At 48.6% G+C, this 15,923-nt stretch overlaps 1 long non-coding RNA gene across 1 annotated transcript; it reads left to right on the forward strand.

The window, feature by feature from the left end:
• The first annotated feature begins 3,078 nt into the window (after positions 1-3,078).
• On the forward strand, positions 3,079-4,651 carry LOC120649156. The gene is made up of 3 exons (XR_005665183.1): positions 3,079-3,236; positions 3,490-3,635; positions 4,434-4,651. It is a non-coding gene; the product is annotated as an uncharacterized LOC120649156 (long non-coding RNA).
• The last annotated feature ends 11,272 nt before the right edge of the window (positions 4,652-15,923 follow it).

Consider the following 15,923-nt stretch of genomic DNA (forward strand, 5'->3'; position numbering starts at 1 on the left):
GATGCGACTTTTTCTCCCCTTCTCCCTCCTCTAAACACAGCCTCTCTCTCATAATGTCAGGAGATGGAGATTCGATGTGAGTATTGGGGTACGGCCCCACAAGCAGTCTAGCACAGTCTGGACGGCGCATAGGCAGAAACGACGGAGCGCTGACACCATCATAGCATTATCATCCCGCGCGAGTCAGCGCTCGTCCATCATCACGTACTTGTCAAAATCTCAACGAGTCAGCGCTCGACCATGCTGCCGCAGCTACGGTTGCGACTGCAAGCCTGCAACGCGTCGCGTGCGGCTTTTCTAGTGCTGATCATGTGACCGTGTCGATCCTGTTCAACATGCAAGGCAAAGGCAGCACTCGCATGCAGGGTTTACCTTTTCGTTTTTTTTCCGAATCCCGCCGTTTGCTGGAAACGAAATTTCGGTCGAAATTTCGCCGAAATTCGCTAATTCCGAACGGAAAGAACCTCAAATTCAAAAAACGAAATTCCGATGAATTCCGACCGAAATTTCGGTGATTTCGACCGAAATTCGGTGATTTTCGACCGGAAAATTATGTAATTTGTGTTTTTCCTACTATTCCCGAGGTCAAATGAAAAACTTTTGAATACCAACTTTGTTCAGTTTTTCAAGATCTACAACTTTTGTTTTACGAATTTTTTCAATTGAGCAATGGTTTGAAAGTTATTTAATTGTTTCAAAAACTATCAATTAAAAGTCTTGTCATTTCATGTGACAACTTCCATTTTCTCTCTTAGGCCTCAACTGGACTTTTATTATTCTTGTTATTGCGGATATGCCTATAAATTATTACAACACAATACATCCAAAGTCTATTAGAATTATTACAATCCAAAGATACAACAGAGGCAAAGACATAGTCCATACTAAGTCCATGTAGCATATTCTCTGCATTTAAATACAACAGAGTACACCAATTGTTATATATATTCATCATCTGACAAGAAAGCTTAATTTGTGTAACAATATTAGAAATTATTCTGTTGACTGCACATACATTGTAAAATAAGAAAACGAATCTAATCTGTCTCAGTAGTTTACCATCCTTGATACGACAAAGATACTTTATTCGTGCGTACAAGGCAAGCAACCTATATAGTACAAGCCTAGCAGTCAAATCTCCAAACAAACTTTTATTTTAAAGTGTGAGTTCGGTCATGAAAAACATATTAATAGCTGGTTAAAATTTTCAAGTTCTCAAATACTCCAATCTGTTTTACTCCTACTACATGCCATCCTAAAATAATTACGGTCTCTCACAAATTTTGTCGCTAACTTTAAGGAAAAGCATGCATATAGATATTATTATAGGAAAAAAACAATTCACATGCATGATACGTACGGATTCATCGTCAGAGTTAATTCTACATTACTACAACTTCTCATGGTTTCTGCGTATAGCTAGCAGAAGCGACATAATTAAAGAGTAAACGTGCGTGTGTATTGCACACCTGCCCATGTCATGTCCAAACCACAAGCAAATTTCTGACAAATAAAGAAGAAGCGTTTATATGCGTATGAAATTGAATAGGTACCTCACCAACATCATGATAAACCAAAGTCTAGTTGAAGTCGAGGGGAGAAAACAAATTTTTGCACATGAAATGACGAGTCATTCAAATTATGGTTTCAAATGTTAATTTTAGCCTAGCAAATGATCTTAGATTTGAGTGTGTTCTAGTCCTATTTGCTTAGAAAAACACCTAGTTTTTTATCATATTTTTTTTCCAATTTTTTATAATTTTTTTTTGAAATTTCCAAATTCAAAACGAAAAATACCGAAATGTACCGAAATTTTTTTCCCGGTAATTAGCGGAAACGAAATTTTTTTCGAAATTTCGCCGAAATTGTTAACCCTGCTCGCATGTGACGCCATTGATGGCAGCATTACAGCTGCAGACACTTTTAGATCGACTATTAGCATCATGAGAGAAAACGTGTCACATGCTACTCCAGTTTGAAACGACTTTTAGATCGATTTTGTTCCCTACTTTTCTCAAAGGGGATGGATGTCTGAGATTAAGTTCTTTGTGTTCAGTGCAATGCCAAAACCCAAAAGATAAGTTCTTCGTACCACCGGATGAGGAAAAAGTTCTATTTACCTCCCTGGACTGTGGGATGAGTTTACGTTTTCATCCTAAACTTGAAAACCGCATATTTTAGCTCCTCGAACTTGCAATACCGAAAGTCTGACATCCGTAGGCGGTTCCGGTTCTCTGAGTGGTTTTCCTCTTTTCTTTTATGTTTATTTTGGATGAAACTTTGAAAAATCATAGTAAATCACAAAACATAAAATAAAACATTTAATTTTGTTGGACTCCATATGAGTAGATACATGTAGTGAATATATGATATGATATAATCTAGTATTTTTTTTACTTTTAGATATACACTTTTCTATAATTAATTCATATCTATATTTTTTTGTCCAATTATGGTGAAATTTTTATACTGGTCTAACTATTAAATGGTTGATCTGTAGTAAAAATTTCATGCTCATTGGATAATGTATGCCTGAGATATAGATTTAGGAGTTTAATTCCAAGCTATATGAGATTCTTCAGTTTTTTAAGACAAAATGATCCAATGACAATGAAATTTTTACTATATCTCAATAATATAATTATTAGCTCACCACAAAAAATTCACCATAATTGGACCACAAAAACTTTAGATATGAATTAATTTAGAAAAGTGTATATCTAAAAGTAAAAAGATATTTTTTATTGAATTATATCATATCATATGTTCACTGCGTATATCTACTAATGTGGAGTACAACAAAATTTATTTTTTCATTTTCTGATTTTTTTGGATTACTATGATTTTTTAAAAATTTATTCAAAATAAATATAAAAGAAAACAAGGAAAACCACTGAGACTCGTATGTCCGGTATGGCGAGGTCGGGGAGCTAAAATACCCAGTTTTCGAGTTTGAGGTGAAAATATAAACTCGGCCCATAGTTTAGGGAGATAAATAAAATTTTTTTCACCATAAGAATCCTTCTGGGCTGGGCTGTCGGCTTGCTCTCTCTGTCCAGCTTTATGGGCTGCATAAGCGTTTCTTGGCCCTGCAGCCCAGTTGGCTGCAGTTCGGATTTACTTCCTCCTGCCTCCCGCCAGGTGCTGGGCCTCGTCTTCATCCCCGGTGGCGGTGGGGAGCTGCCGCCGACGAGCAGGGCGGGCACGACGAGCAGCACGAGCACGAGCGGAGGCAGGTAACGGAATATGGAACCTTCTCATCCCAATCCCTCCGACCAAACAACAAATCGGATCAGGCCAAACCTCCGATTCCAATCCGTGTTCTCTGCCGAGTTTGAGACGTCCACCGCACTGTATTATACATATATAGAAAACAAACACGCATCCTCGCGATCTCCGCCGCAGCAAAAGCTTAACCCTAACGCCCCCAAAGCTCCTTGCCTGCGCTTTCCGGCCTTGGAAGCTTAATCAACCCTAGCGCCACCGCAGGAAACAAACTGATGGCGACGGCTGTTCCCGATTCTCCTGTGGATGGCCCCGTGAAAAGCTCCGCAGGGTTGAAGACGGCGGCGGGGCAAGAGGAGGTGGTAGCCATCGTTGACCCTCGGAAGGCGTTTCTGATCAAGCTCGCACTTGTGAGGATTCTTCTTCCCCACTTGTCCTTCTAGATCTATCAAATTCTCAATTATTCTCCTTTTTTTCACAGAAAAGAATATTAATTAGATTACCCCCCGTTTATTGACACTCACTTGCCCATACCCTAGATAGATTTTATCTACTATCGTCAATCTATGTGTTTTGTTGGCCGCAACCAACAAGGCCTTTTGTTTGTTGCCCAAGATTTTGGAATTAGTTTTCCTGTTTCATCTATTAAGAAATCCACTAGTGTGTTAGTGTGTCGCTACATTACTTGAAGCCTGCATGATCATTGTTTAATTACTTTGTAAATGTTGTTAAGTAACTAGACTTTAGTTGACCAGGCTGCTGTTAATTAAACTATTAGGAAAAGAAAAGGGCATATGGTTTAGGAACAATAAAGATCTTTCTTCCCTATCCAAACTTATGAGAAGACAATGCCAATATAAAGCATGTATTAGTAGTGTTCTCTGCTCTTTATTCAGAGATCCTTTACCCTATAATTTCGCCTATTTGCTGATAGTAGCCTTGATATGTTTGCAGTTACCGATAAAGTTTTCTGAGTTTAATGTGTACTAGAAATATTGGAATGTCCTTATCTTATTGGTCTTGAACCCTTTTATTCCATCCAATTGGGAAATGATGTTGTTCCCTCTTGTTGGTACTTACGACTCTTACTATTAATGAACCCTCTTTCTTTCTTCTTTTCCGTGTACAGGAGCTAGTTAAGTATTTGTTTGTTTTGCCTCTTAAGTCTTAACTAATATTTTACACTTACTCCTTGCTTCTGCTTGCAGGATGTTTTCTTTGTGCTGTATTTGATGTTTTACATTGGTATCTTGGCGGTGCTTGTCAAACTTGCGAACAACTGGTGGGATCTATGGCCAGGTGTATTTGTCGTATCGCCTCTCTGTATAGGAATGCTCTGCCTGACGCCCAAGATGAAAGTGGTGTATATTCAGCTCTATGCCACGAAGTGGCCTCTAAGAAATGATGATCATTGCACGGAACTTCCGGGATCTGAGAAATAAGGCAATGAACGAGTGAATAAGGGGCACAGTTAGTTTTTTTTTTGAGGTAAAGCACAGTTAGTATTGTGCCCTGGTAAGTTGTAGCGTGGTAGCCAGTAGTATTGTCGTGGCTCTTGATGGGGCCACAGCCGGGTGGCGTAGTGCACCCGTCTAATCCCATAGCGTGGTTACTCGGGGAAGTGCAAGTTACCTGTAGCAGGACCGCCCAATTAAACCGGCTTAAGTGCGCTAACCATCATCTTAATACTTAATTAAGTTACTGTGCACTTAAAACGGTGTAATCTGACAGGCTGTCGGATAAATTCCGATTAAACTACTGTACTCCAGAATCACAATTGCACTAGTAGACCCGTACGAAGACGAGCACAGGTGATACCAGCATACAGAAATCTTCAAATTAATTTACAACACAGGTTTTACATAAAAGGTTTAAATACAAAAGACAGAGTTCAAAAGCACAGCGGAAGTTTAAAAACCGAGTTCGAAATACAATACGATATCCACGACGACGATACAAGGCAAGGTCCACATCCTGCCCACCGATGTGACGCCAACGTACTCGTTCTTCACGGGGAAGACGGGGCCCACTCGACGGTCCAACCTGGAGGAAGCGGTTGTCCAATCCAGGACGCACATACCTCCTCGAAGTCCGCGGGGGCACAACCTGCTCAGAAGGGTTACAACAGCAACCCTAAGTATACTAATACTCAGCAAGACTTACCCGACTTTGGGTATACTTAGCCCATTACCTAGACATGCAAAGCTTTTTGGCTCTGGAGTTCTTTTGCTGAAAGGCTGCTAGAGGTGAATCCTTACTTTCAATATTTTAGCTCCATTTAGTATAGCGAGTATTAACTAAATTCGCCTAAACATCTAGAGCACACATGGTGGATCAGATTATCCTTCAGCATCTCACAAACCAACCTTTTCCATTCCGTTCTCATTCCACTTTCTTACTACGATGTGACAAAGTGACCAAGGCTCTCATATCCGCGAGTCACGGCGAATCAATCCGATTTAACCTTGCAAGGTGGACCCAACCAACACGACACATGTAAGCCCCGTCGGGCCACGCCCGTCAACTGTTTCCATCATTACCACGACATCTGAACCACGCCTGCTAAAACCCAGGTGATGGGCCCCTCGCGGCGAACTCCCGGAGAACCCGGAGGCGGCATCCTATCCAACACCCGCCAACTCCCACGCCCAGCGTAGCAGGACGGAATTCAAATTACCGTTGTAAAGCGGTACACAGCTTACCGGTTTCGACTACCTCCTACTTCCGTTATGTGGTTGGTACTGTTCAATCCTCGATCAACACTGTCAACAACGGTACGGTCCTTAATTGACACAGGCGGAGATTTCTTTTCATCCATTCCATACCAATAATCCAACTCATTTCCGCCCGGTCTCCATTTCTTTTTACTCAACAACTCATTTCAAAACCATAGCTAAGGAATCAAGATCCTAAAACTCGCGAGTGACAGTAATCACTCGACTTTTACCGAGATCCTACTTAGCAAAGCATTGCTAACGATACCTGCGCACTAGTATGGACTCACAGGTACCTAGGGAGAACATGCATACTAGAGTTTCATACAACTCCTAAAACTTAAATGCACAAATAATTAAATAAACATTGAATAATTAAATTATGGTTATGCTCCGGGGCTTGCCTTGCAGGTCAGCGAGGTCAGCAACTTCTTCGCAAGTGGGCTCGCCTGCGTCTTCCTGCTGCTCTCCCGCTTGCGGCTCCTGGATCGGCTCGGCGATCAGCTCGTAGGCGGCTTCGTTCGCGACATCTACACGTATGAAAAAGAATGCCAGGCAATAGTTAGGACACATTGCAATGCATGAGTGCTTATGATGCGATTCCAAAGTTCAACTCACTTTAGCCTGAAGTGTTTCCTTCAAAACAATAATTATTAAACTTGCTTAGAGCAGTATGGATTAAGACAGAAGCTTGCGTTGTTGAGGCTACACATGCATGAAACAATTAACTAACAACATTTATTGACGATCGAGAGTATTCATTTTAACTCTAGAAAAGAAATCAAACAACAATAGATCTACACACATGCACATAGACCATGCACCTGAAAATTTTCCAGTGGATTACACATGCAAGGAGTAAGCCACTGTAAATTTTTCCTAATTTTTAGAGCAACGGAACAACCGGTATTAATTAAACTAGCTTAAACGCAAACTGAATTTTCATCAGGGGCAAAGTGACATAATTCATGCTTGAGCATTTTTAGGATTTTTCTGTGAATTTCTATGCAATTATGAAATTTTCAGCCGAAATAAAGAATTAAAATTGAAAAACATTAAAAAAGGGGGGCTGACAGCCGGGCCCCACACGTCGGTTTGCGTGGCGCTGCCCAGAGGCACGCGCTCAAGGCAGCCCGCGGCGGCGCCACGGCTAGGGCGGCGGCGCGCGGCGTTTCCCCGCCGGTGAGGTCGGACCGGCGGCGCGGCGGGGCGGGTGGCGGCCAGGGGACCCAGGCGGCCGTGCGGCTCGCGGCGGCGGCCCGCGAGCGCGCGCAGGGGAGCCCCGTGGCGTGAGCCGGCGGTGGCACGCGGCGGCGACAGCGGCGCGGCAGCGTTCCGACGCCGGCGGCCGCTGAATCGAGTGGGGAAGGGGTCGGGAAGCAGGAGTAGGTCGCGTGGGTGCTCATCGTGTTCTCGATTCGGGCAGAGGAGGGCCGGAAGAGGGAGCTCGACGGAGAAGGGCGGAGCTCGGCGGGGATGGAAATGGCGGCCGGCGCTCCGGAGGTCGATTCGGCCGGGGAGTGGCTCAACTCGAGGTCGGGAGGTGGTGTAGTGGTGCGGGGTGAGGTGGAGGAGGTTGGGGCGCGCGGAATCGAACTGCCGCGGCGAGGGTTGGCCGGCGCGAGGTCCGGCGGCGGCACTGCACGGACTCAGCTCCGGTCGCGAAGCGAGAAAGGGGAAAGGCGAAGCGAAACCGGAGACGGCACCAGAATGATAAGCACGGCTCGCTTGTCGGTCGCTCATCGCGACGGCCGACGCGTGGAGAGCTCGCCGGCGGTATGGCGTCGGGGCGGCACAGGAGAAGCACTGGAGAGCACAGTGATCGCATTTAAAGATTTTGACTCGATTTTGGTTAACTGAAACTCAAAATTTCATGTAGCAACTTGAAATTTGGCCAAAATAAAAATTGTAGAGGAATGAAAGATCTACAACTTTCGTTTTGGGCGAAAATTGATTTAAAGCTCGGATCACTGAGAAAAACAGGGTCGAACGTAGCTAAGTCGAACGTTACTATGCGAACTCGATTAGCGTTAATGACAAAGTTGAGTCCACAATTAGCGAGTTAACTCATGATTAGTGAGCACAATTAACACAGGGGTGTTACAGCCTTCCCCCCTTAAAAGAATCTCGTCCCGAGATTCAGGCACGAGAGAATTTAAACAGGCGGGAAAGGTTCGAAGATGTAGTACCTGGATGAGCGTTTAAAAACTCCGGATACTTGGATCTCAGAAATTCCTCTTTCTTCCAAGTAGCTTCATCTTCAGAGTGATTACTCCATTGAACTTTATAGAATCGGTTGGTTGTGCGGCGAGTAACTCGATCCTTGCGATCGATAATCTTGATAGGGTGCTCAGGATAAGTGAGATCGGACTCTAATTGAATCGAGTCACTTTCAACAACTTCAGTCAGAACTCTAAGGTACTTTCTGAGTTGTGATACATGGAAAATGTTATGAACTGCAGAAAGATTCGCTGGAAGATTCAATCGGTAAGCCACTGGACCGCATCGTCCCACAATTGGATATGGACCGATGTAGCGGGGAGCTAACTTCTCTTTTATTTCGAATCTTTGCACGCCTTTCCAAGGTGATACTTTTAAATAGACATGGTCACCGACCTTAAAAACGAGTGGATCTCTTCTTTTATCCGCATAGCTCTTCTGCCGAGACTGTGCAATCTTTAAGTTGGCTTGGATAAGACGGACCTGTTCTTCGGCCTCTTGAACCATGTCGGGTCCAAAAATAGTTCTTTCCCCGCTTTCAGACCAATTGAGAGGTGTATGGCATCGACGACCGTATAATGCTTCAAATGGTGTCATTTTGATGCTTTCTTGATAACTATTGTTATAAGAAAATTCAGCTAATGGCAAACATTAATCCCATTTCTGTGGCTAGGTTAAGACACAGGCACAAAGCATATCCTCCAAAATTTGATTTATCCTCTCGGTTTGGCCGTCTGTCTGAGGGTGATATGCAGAGCTACGAATAAGATGGGTTCCCAAGCAAGCATGCAATTGCTCCCAAAAACGAGCAATGAATTGAGTTCCACGATCAGAAATGATGGTCTTTGGCACACCATGCAAACAATGTATGCGATTTATGTACAATTCCGCATATTGCTTGGTCAAGTATGTCGTCTTAACTAGGAGAAAATGTGCCGACTTGGTCAGTCTATCCACTACAACCCAAATAGAGTCGTAACCCTTTTGAGTTCGAGGTAAGCCGATGATGAAATCCATACTTATATCTTCCCATTTCCATTCTGGAATATTCAAGGGCTGGAGAGTTCCAGCTGGTCTGAGATGACTAGCCTTAACTCTTCTACAGATATCACACTCTGACACATATTTGGCTATTTCCCTTTTCATCCGAGTCCACCAAAATTGTTGCTTCATGTCTTGGTACATCTTGTTACTACCCGGATGAATTGATAGTCGTGAAGTATGGGCTTCGTCAAGAATTTGTTTTCTGAGCTCAAAATTCTTAGGTACCACTAATCGGTTCTTGAACCATAACACATTCTCAGCATCCTGGTGGAAGCAATTCACTTTATGGTCTCCTTCTGATAGTCTTCTCTGAATTTCCTTCACCCCTTTATCTTGCTTTTGTGTCGTGATGTCCTTCACCCCTTTATCTTGCTTTTGTGTCGTGATGATGAGATCACGAAGAGTAGGAGTAAGCTCTAGATGAGCCAAGGTGCCATGTGGTATAATGCTTAAATCCAGCTTTTCCATTTCATAGCAAAGAGACTCGCTTAATGGTATAGCTTAAATGCAATGACAGTGAGCTTTGCGACTTAGTGCATCAGCGACTACATTTGCCTTGCCAGGATGATAATGCACTTCGAGCTCATAATCTTTAATCAACTCAAGCCATCTCCTTTGACGCATGTTCAGATCAGCTTGAGTGAAGAGATATTTGAGACTCTTGTGGTCAGTATAGATGTTGCACAATGTGCCCAGAAGATAGTGTCGCCAGATCTTCAGAGCATGGACCACAGCTGCTAATTCAAGATCATGAGTGGGATAGTTTTCTTCATGCCTCTTGAGTGATCGAGAAGCATAAGCAATCACTCGGTTCTCTTGCATCAAGACACAACCGAGTCCTGTGCCTGAGGCATCACAATAAACATCGAATGGTTTTGTAGTATCAGGCTGGGCCAAGATTGGAGCTGAAGTGAGAAGTGTTTTCAATTTCTGGAAAGCTTCCTCACATCGGCACTCCAATAGAATTTGACACCCTTCTTAAGAAGTTCAGTCATCGGCTTCGCAATTCTGGAGAATTCTGGGATGAATCGTCGATAATACCCAGCTAAACCCAAGAAACTGTGGATTTCAGGGACTGGAGTTGGAGCTTCCCAATCGAGTACATCCTGTACTTTACTGGGATCCATAGAGATGCCTTCAGCAGATATGACATGACCTAGAATTGGAACTTCCTTCAGCCAGAAGTCACACTTGCTGAATTTGGCATAAAGTTGGTGCTCTCTCAGAAGCTGAAGAACTATGTGAAGATGACGAGCATGTTCTTCCTCATTTTTGGAGTAGATCAAGATATCATCAATGAAGACCACGATGAACTTATCTAACTCCGGCATGAATACTGAATTTATAAGGTACATGAAGTAAGCTGGAGCATTGGTTAATCCGAAAGACATCACCAAATACTCGTAAAGACCATAACAAGTAGAGAAAGCTGTTTTTGGAATATCCGCCGGTCTGATTTTGATTTGATGATAACCAAATCTGTCGGTACCCCAGGACTGGGGTACCCCCTCTTGCTGTGTCTAGGCAAGGATCTTATAGTTATCCTTAACTACATCCAAACAACCGGACCCCTGCGGTCCGGAATCCTGTTCTCCCAGCAGCGGCCTGGGTAGTTCCTCAGTTGGGAAAGGTCCGGAGACACCACGTGTCCCGGAGAAGGCAGGAACTCGTGCGCAAGCAGTCGGGACTCCGGACCTCCCCGAGGAGACCGGACCCCCGCAGGGTCCCGGACCCCACATGGGGTCCCGGACCCCCTGTATAATAACCGGACCCCTCGCTAAGGGAAGAGATCGACGCCCCGCGTCGGGGTGGTCCGGGGCCGCCACGTGTCTGCAAGACATGGCCGTTTGGGTTTCCATACCAACGTTCACCCACCATTGCATTTATTGCAGTAGGTGAACGTCTGCATTGATATGACAGAAGCTGAGGCGTTTCATTGACCAGGGGATACTATTGATCGCGTATTACCAAGGCAGTGGAGCCGCTGGCGCCGCCCATACTGCGTCTGCCAGATGGATACGACGGCTCAGCTTCGCCCATTATGACGCTACATAATAGCCTCAGCAGGCCACGCCGCAAGCTACGCTACTCCAACGAGCGCCTAGTTGACGGGACAAGAAAAGACCCCCCTGAGTCAGGAGAGCAGCAGTAAAGATTCGCTACCGCTGTAGCCACAGTCACGTTGGGCCCACCTGTCGGGGCATCCACGCCCTATGTACCCGCTCCCCCTTGATCTATAAAAGGGGGAGGACGCCGCTAGAAAACCTCAGGCTGAGCAAGAACCAAGGCCAGCAGAGGATAGGTTCATACACAACCAAGAACAATACATCTCACAGTGGACGTAGGGTATTACGCTCCGGCGGCCCGAACCACTCTAAATCGTGTGTTCTTGAGTCCCCTTTCTCAGCGTAGATCTAGCCCCATTGCCTAGTACTTCCCCGAGTACTCCCTCACTGGGAATAGGCGGGTGCGTTCCGCCACCCGGCTGTGGGTACCCCTAGAATCCCCACGACATTTTGGCGCCGTCCGTGGGGAGGGACAGGCGTTGGCTGGATTTTCGGGCTTCTGGGCTGTGTTCATCCTCTGCAACGACGAGCGAGAAGATGAAGGAAGGCAGCGCCACACTCACTTCACATGCCATGGCACCGGCGCTCCAACGCCCTCGGTGCGGCGGTGCACGGCAGCGACGCCTGCTGTGCGTCGCCACTGCGACACCTCAGAGCCGGCGTGGCAGCGCACAGCGGAGGCGCCGCTGCGCGCTGCCGTCCCTACGTCGACTCAAGGTTTTCTCTCAAGCAACGGCCACGCCTCCTCTGCGGTGGCATGGCGTCGGCTCAAGGCTTTCTCTCAACATGGAGCCTGGAGCCGACGGCCATCCCGGAGGAAGTTGACCGTGTCGTCCTGCTGTCTCCAGCGCCGGAGATCCACCTCAGCGTTGCTCGGCGCTGCTGCAGACAGGACCCCGCCTCCTCGTGCGGGGGCCCCTGGCGCTAGCACCAAGGACAAGCCGGCGAACGACCGCACTTCTCCACGCGTCGCACCGGCCCATCTGCTGCGCAAGCGCTCTGGTTTCCATCGGCAACGGCGACGGCAGGGGGAGGGGGCCTCTCCCATTCAAAGCCAAAGAATTTGTCTCATGCCATGTAAGCATGTGACAGCTCTTAGGCAAGAAGGGGTCCCCCGAGCTCCCGAAGTGATGCTGGATGATGCGGTTCAGGCATGTCCAGGGCACCTTCACCTCCGAAGAACACGCTGTATAGCATGCAGCCGTAGGTTACTCCTAAGAAAAAACTAAGAGAATTCCTCCTTTGTAATAGCGTGGCGTCTACGTGTGTGCCCAGAGCGGTCAAGGTCCGACCTTGTAAACCCGACCTCTGGCCCTATCACACAAACAGGCAAAAGCGGTCCGGAGCGGTAGAGGTCCGACCTCGTAATCCCGACCTCCGATGTATACCGTGACAACCACAATAATAAAGGAGACTTTCTTTTTCAGTTTTACCTAGGCTCCACCCTGATTACATCTATTCGCCTTGGTTTAACTATTCTTTTCTCTTGACCGGAGTTTCCCTTATTGCTAACAATCCAAGTTAAGTTGCTGGCTTGTGGTCAGGTGAAGACACCCCTTCTAGCTGGAAGGCGGTCCGGACCCCTAGGGACCTGCTCTGGGGAAGTGGTATTTGTATCCTGGGGTAGAGAAGCTCCGCGTGGCTTAGCCTGGTAATGTACCCTAAAGTTTACGTACTTCACTACCCTGTTACAAGTACTCTAGTATCCAAGACTGCTGTCTTTAGAGGTCCCGGGCTCTCTTCTAGTATAAGGCTTGGTTTCTTTGCACCTTACTATGAGGTCCGGTAACAAGCTTCATCGGATTGTCAGCAACGGTCGCTCCAAGTCCACTCCGGTGGCCCGCTCCGGCGGAGACCGCTCGCCACGGTCGCTCCAAGTCCACTCCGGTGGCCCGCTCCGGCGGAGACCGCTCGCCACGGTCGCTCCAAGTCCACTCCGTTGGCCCGCTCCGGCGGAGACCGCTCACCACGGTCGCTCCAAGTCCACTCCGGTGGCCCGCTCCGGTGGAGACCGCTCGCCACGGTCGCTCCAAGTCCACTCCGGTGGCCCGCTCCGGCGGAGACCGCTCGCCACGGTCGCTCCAAGTCCACTCCGGTGGCCCGCTCCGGCGGAGACCGCTCGCCACGGTCGCTCCAAGTCCACTCCGGTGGCCCGCTCCGGCGGAGACCGCTCGCCACGGTCGCTCCAAGTCCACTCCGGTGGCCCGCTCCGGCGGAGACCGCTCGCCACGGTCGCTCCAAGTCCACTCCGTTGGCCCGCTCCGGCGGAGACCGCTCGCCACGGTCGCTCCAAGTCCACTCCGGTGGCCCGCTCCGGCGGAGACCGCTCGCCACGGTCGACAAAAGCCAGGTCCGGGAAGCGGTGCTTGCTCCCTGGGCGATCCGAAGTCTGTGTAGCCGCTTAGCTTGGTTCCGTACCCTAAGCCTACACATTCGTCGCCCCATGGAGAGCACTCTAGTACCTAAACCTAGCAACAGGCATACCGGCCTCAGGGGTCCGGGATGCCCGCTCTCTCCGTGGGCACACCAACGCAATCAACTTGCGTAGGAACTCATCACGATGGTGGCCCCACCTGCGGGTTCGTACCTCACCCGAGGCGGGCCCGGGGGCCACTGTCGGTACCCCAGGACTGGGGTACCCCCTCTTGCTGTGTCTAGGCAAGGATCTTATAGTTATCCTTAACTACATCCAAACAACCGGACCCCTGCGGTCCGGAATCCTGTTCTCCCAGCAGCGGCCTGGGCAGTTCCTCAGTTGGGAAAGGTCCGGAGACACCACGTGTCCCGGAGAAGGCAGGAACTCGTGCGCAAGCAGTCGGGACTCCGGACCTCCCCGAGGAGACCGGACCCCCTGTATAATAACCGGACCCCTCGCTAAGGGAAGAGATCGACGCCCCGCGTCGGGGTGGTCCGGGGCCGCCACGTGTCTGCAAGACATGGCCGTTTGGGTTTCCATACCAACGTTCACCCACCATTGCATTTATTGCAGTAGGTGAACGTCTGCATTGATATGACAGAAGCTGAGGCGTTTCATTGACCAGGGGATACTATTGATCGCGTATTACCAAGGCAGTGGAGCCGCTGGCGCCGCCCATACTGCGTCTGCCAGATGGATACGACGGCTCAGCTTCGCCCATTATGACGCTACATAATAGCCTCAGCAGGCCACGCCGCAAGCTACGCTACTCCAACGAGCGCCTAGTTGACGGGACAAGAAAAGACCCCCCTGAGTCAGGAGAGCAGCAGTAAAGATTCGCTACCGCTGTAGCCACAGTCACGTTGGGCCCACCTGTCGGGGCATCCACGCCCTATGTACCCGCTCCCCCTTGATCTATAAAAGGGGGAGGACGCCGCTAGAAAACCTCAGGCTGAGCAAGAACCAAGGCCAGCAGAGGATAGGTTCATACACAACCAAGAACAATACATCTCACAGTGGACGTAGGGTATTACGCTCCGGCGGCCCGAACCACTCTAAATCGTGTGTTCTTGAGTCCCCTTTCTCAGCGTAGATCTAGCCCCATTGCCTAGTACTTCCCCGAGTACTCCCTCACTGGGAATAGGCGGGTGCGTTCCGCCACCCGGCTGTGGGTACCCCTAGAATCCCCACGACATTTTGGCGCCGTCCGTGGGGAGGGACAGGCGTTGGCTGGATTTTCGGGCTTCTGGGCTGTGTTCATCCTCTGCAACGACGAGCGAGAAGATGAAGGAAGGCAGCGCCACACTCACTTCACATGCCATGGCACCGGCGCTCCAACGCCCTCGGTGCGGCGGTGCACGGCAGCGACGCCTGCTGTGCGTCGCCACTGCGACACCTCAGAGCCGGCGTGGCAGCGCACAGCGGAGGCGCCGCTGCGCGCTGCCGTCCCTACGTCGACTCAAGGTTTTCTCTCAAGCAACGGCCACGCCTCCTCTGCGGTGGCATGGCGTCGGCTCAAGGCTTTCTCTCAACATGGAGCCTGGAGCCGACGGCCATCCCGGAGGAAGTTGACCGTGTCGTCCTGCTGTCTCCAGCGCCGGAGATCCACCTCAGCGTTGCTCGGCGCTGCTGCAGACAGGACCCCGCCTCCTCGTGCGGGGGCCCCTGGCGCTAGCACCAAGGACAAGCCGGCGAACGACCGCACTTCTCCACGCGTCGCACCGGCCCATCTGCTGCGCAAGCGCTCTGGTTTCCATCGGCAACGGCGACGGCAGGGGGAGGGGGCCTCTCCCATTCAAAGCCAAAGAATTTGTCTCATGCCATGTAAGCATGTGACAGCTCTTAGGCAAGAAGGGGTCCCCCGAGCTCCCGAAGTGATGCTGGATGATGCGGTTCAGGCATGTCCAGGGCACCTTCACCTCCGAAGAACACGCTGTATAGCATGCAGCCGTAGGTTACTCCTAAGAAAAAACTAAGAGAATTCCTCCTTTGTAATAGCGTGGCGTCTACGTGTGTGCCCAGAGCGGTCAAGGTCCGACCTTGTAAACCCGACCTCTGGCCCTATCACACAAACAGGCAAAAGCGGTCCGGAGCGGTAGAGGTCCGACCTCGTAATCCCGACCTCCGATGTATACCGTGACAACCACAATAATAAAGGAGACTTTCTTTTTCAGTTTTACCTAGGCTCCACCCTGATTACATCTATTCGCCTTGGTTTAACTATTCTTTTCTCTTGAC

This window comes from Panicum virgatum, chromosome 9K, assembly GCF_016808335.1.
Source record: "Panicum virgatum strain AP13 chromosome 9K, P.virgatum_v5, whole genome shotgun sequence".
Taxonomy (NCBI): Eukaryota; Viridiplantae; Streptophyta; class Magnoliopsida; order Poales; family Poaceae; genus Panicum; species Panicum virgatum.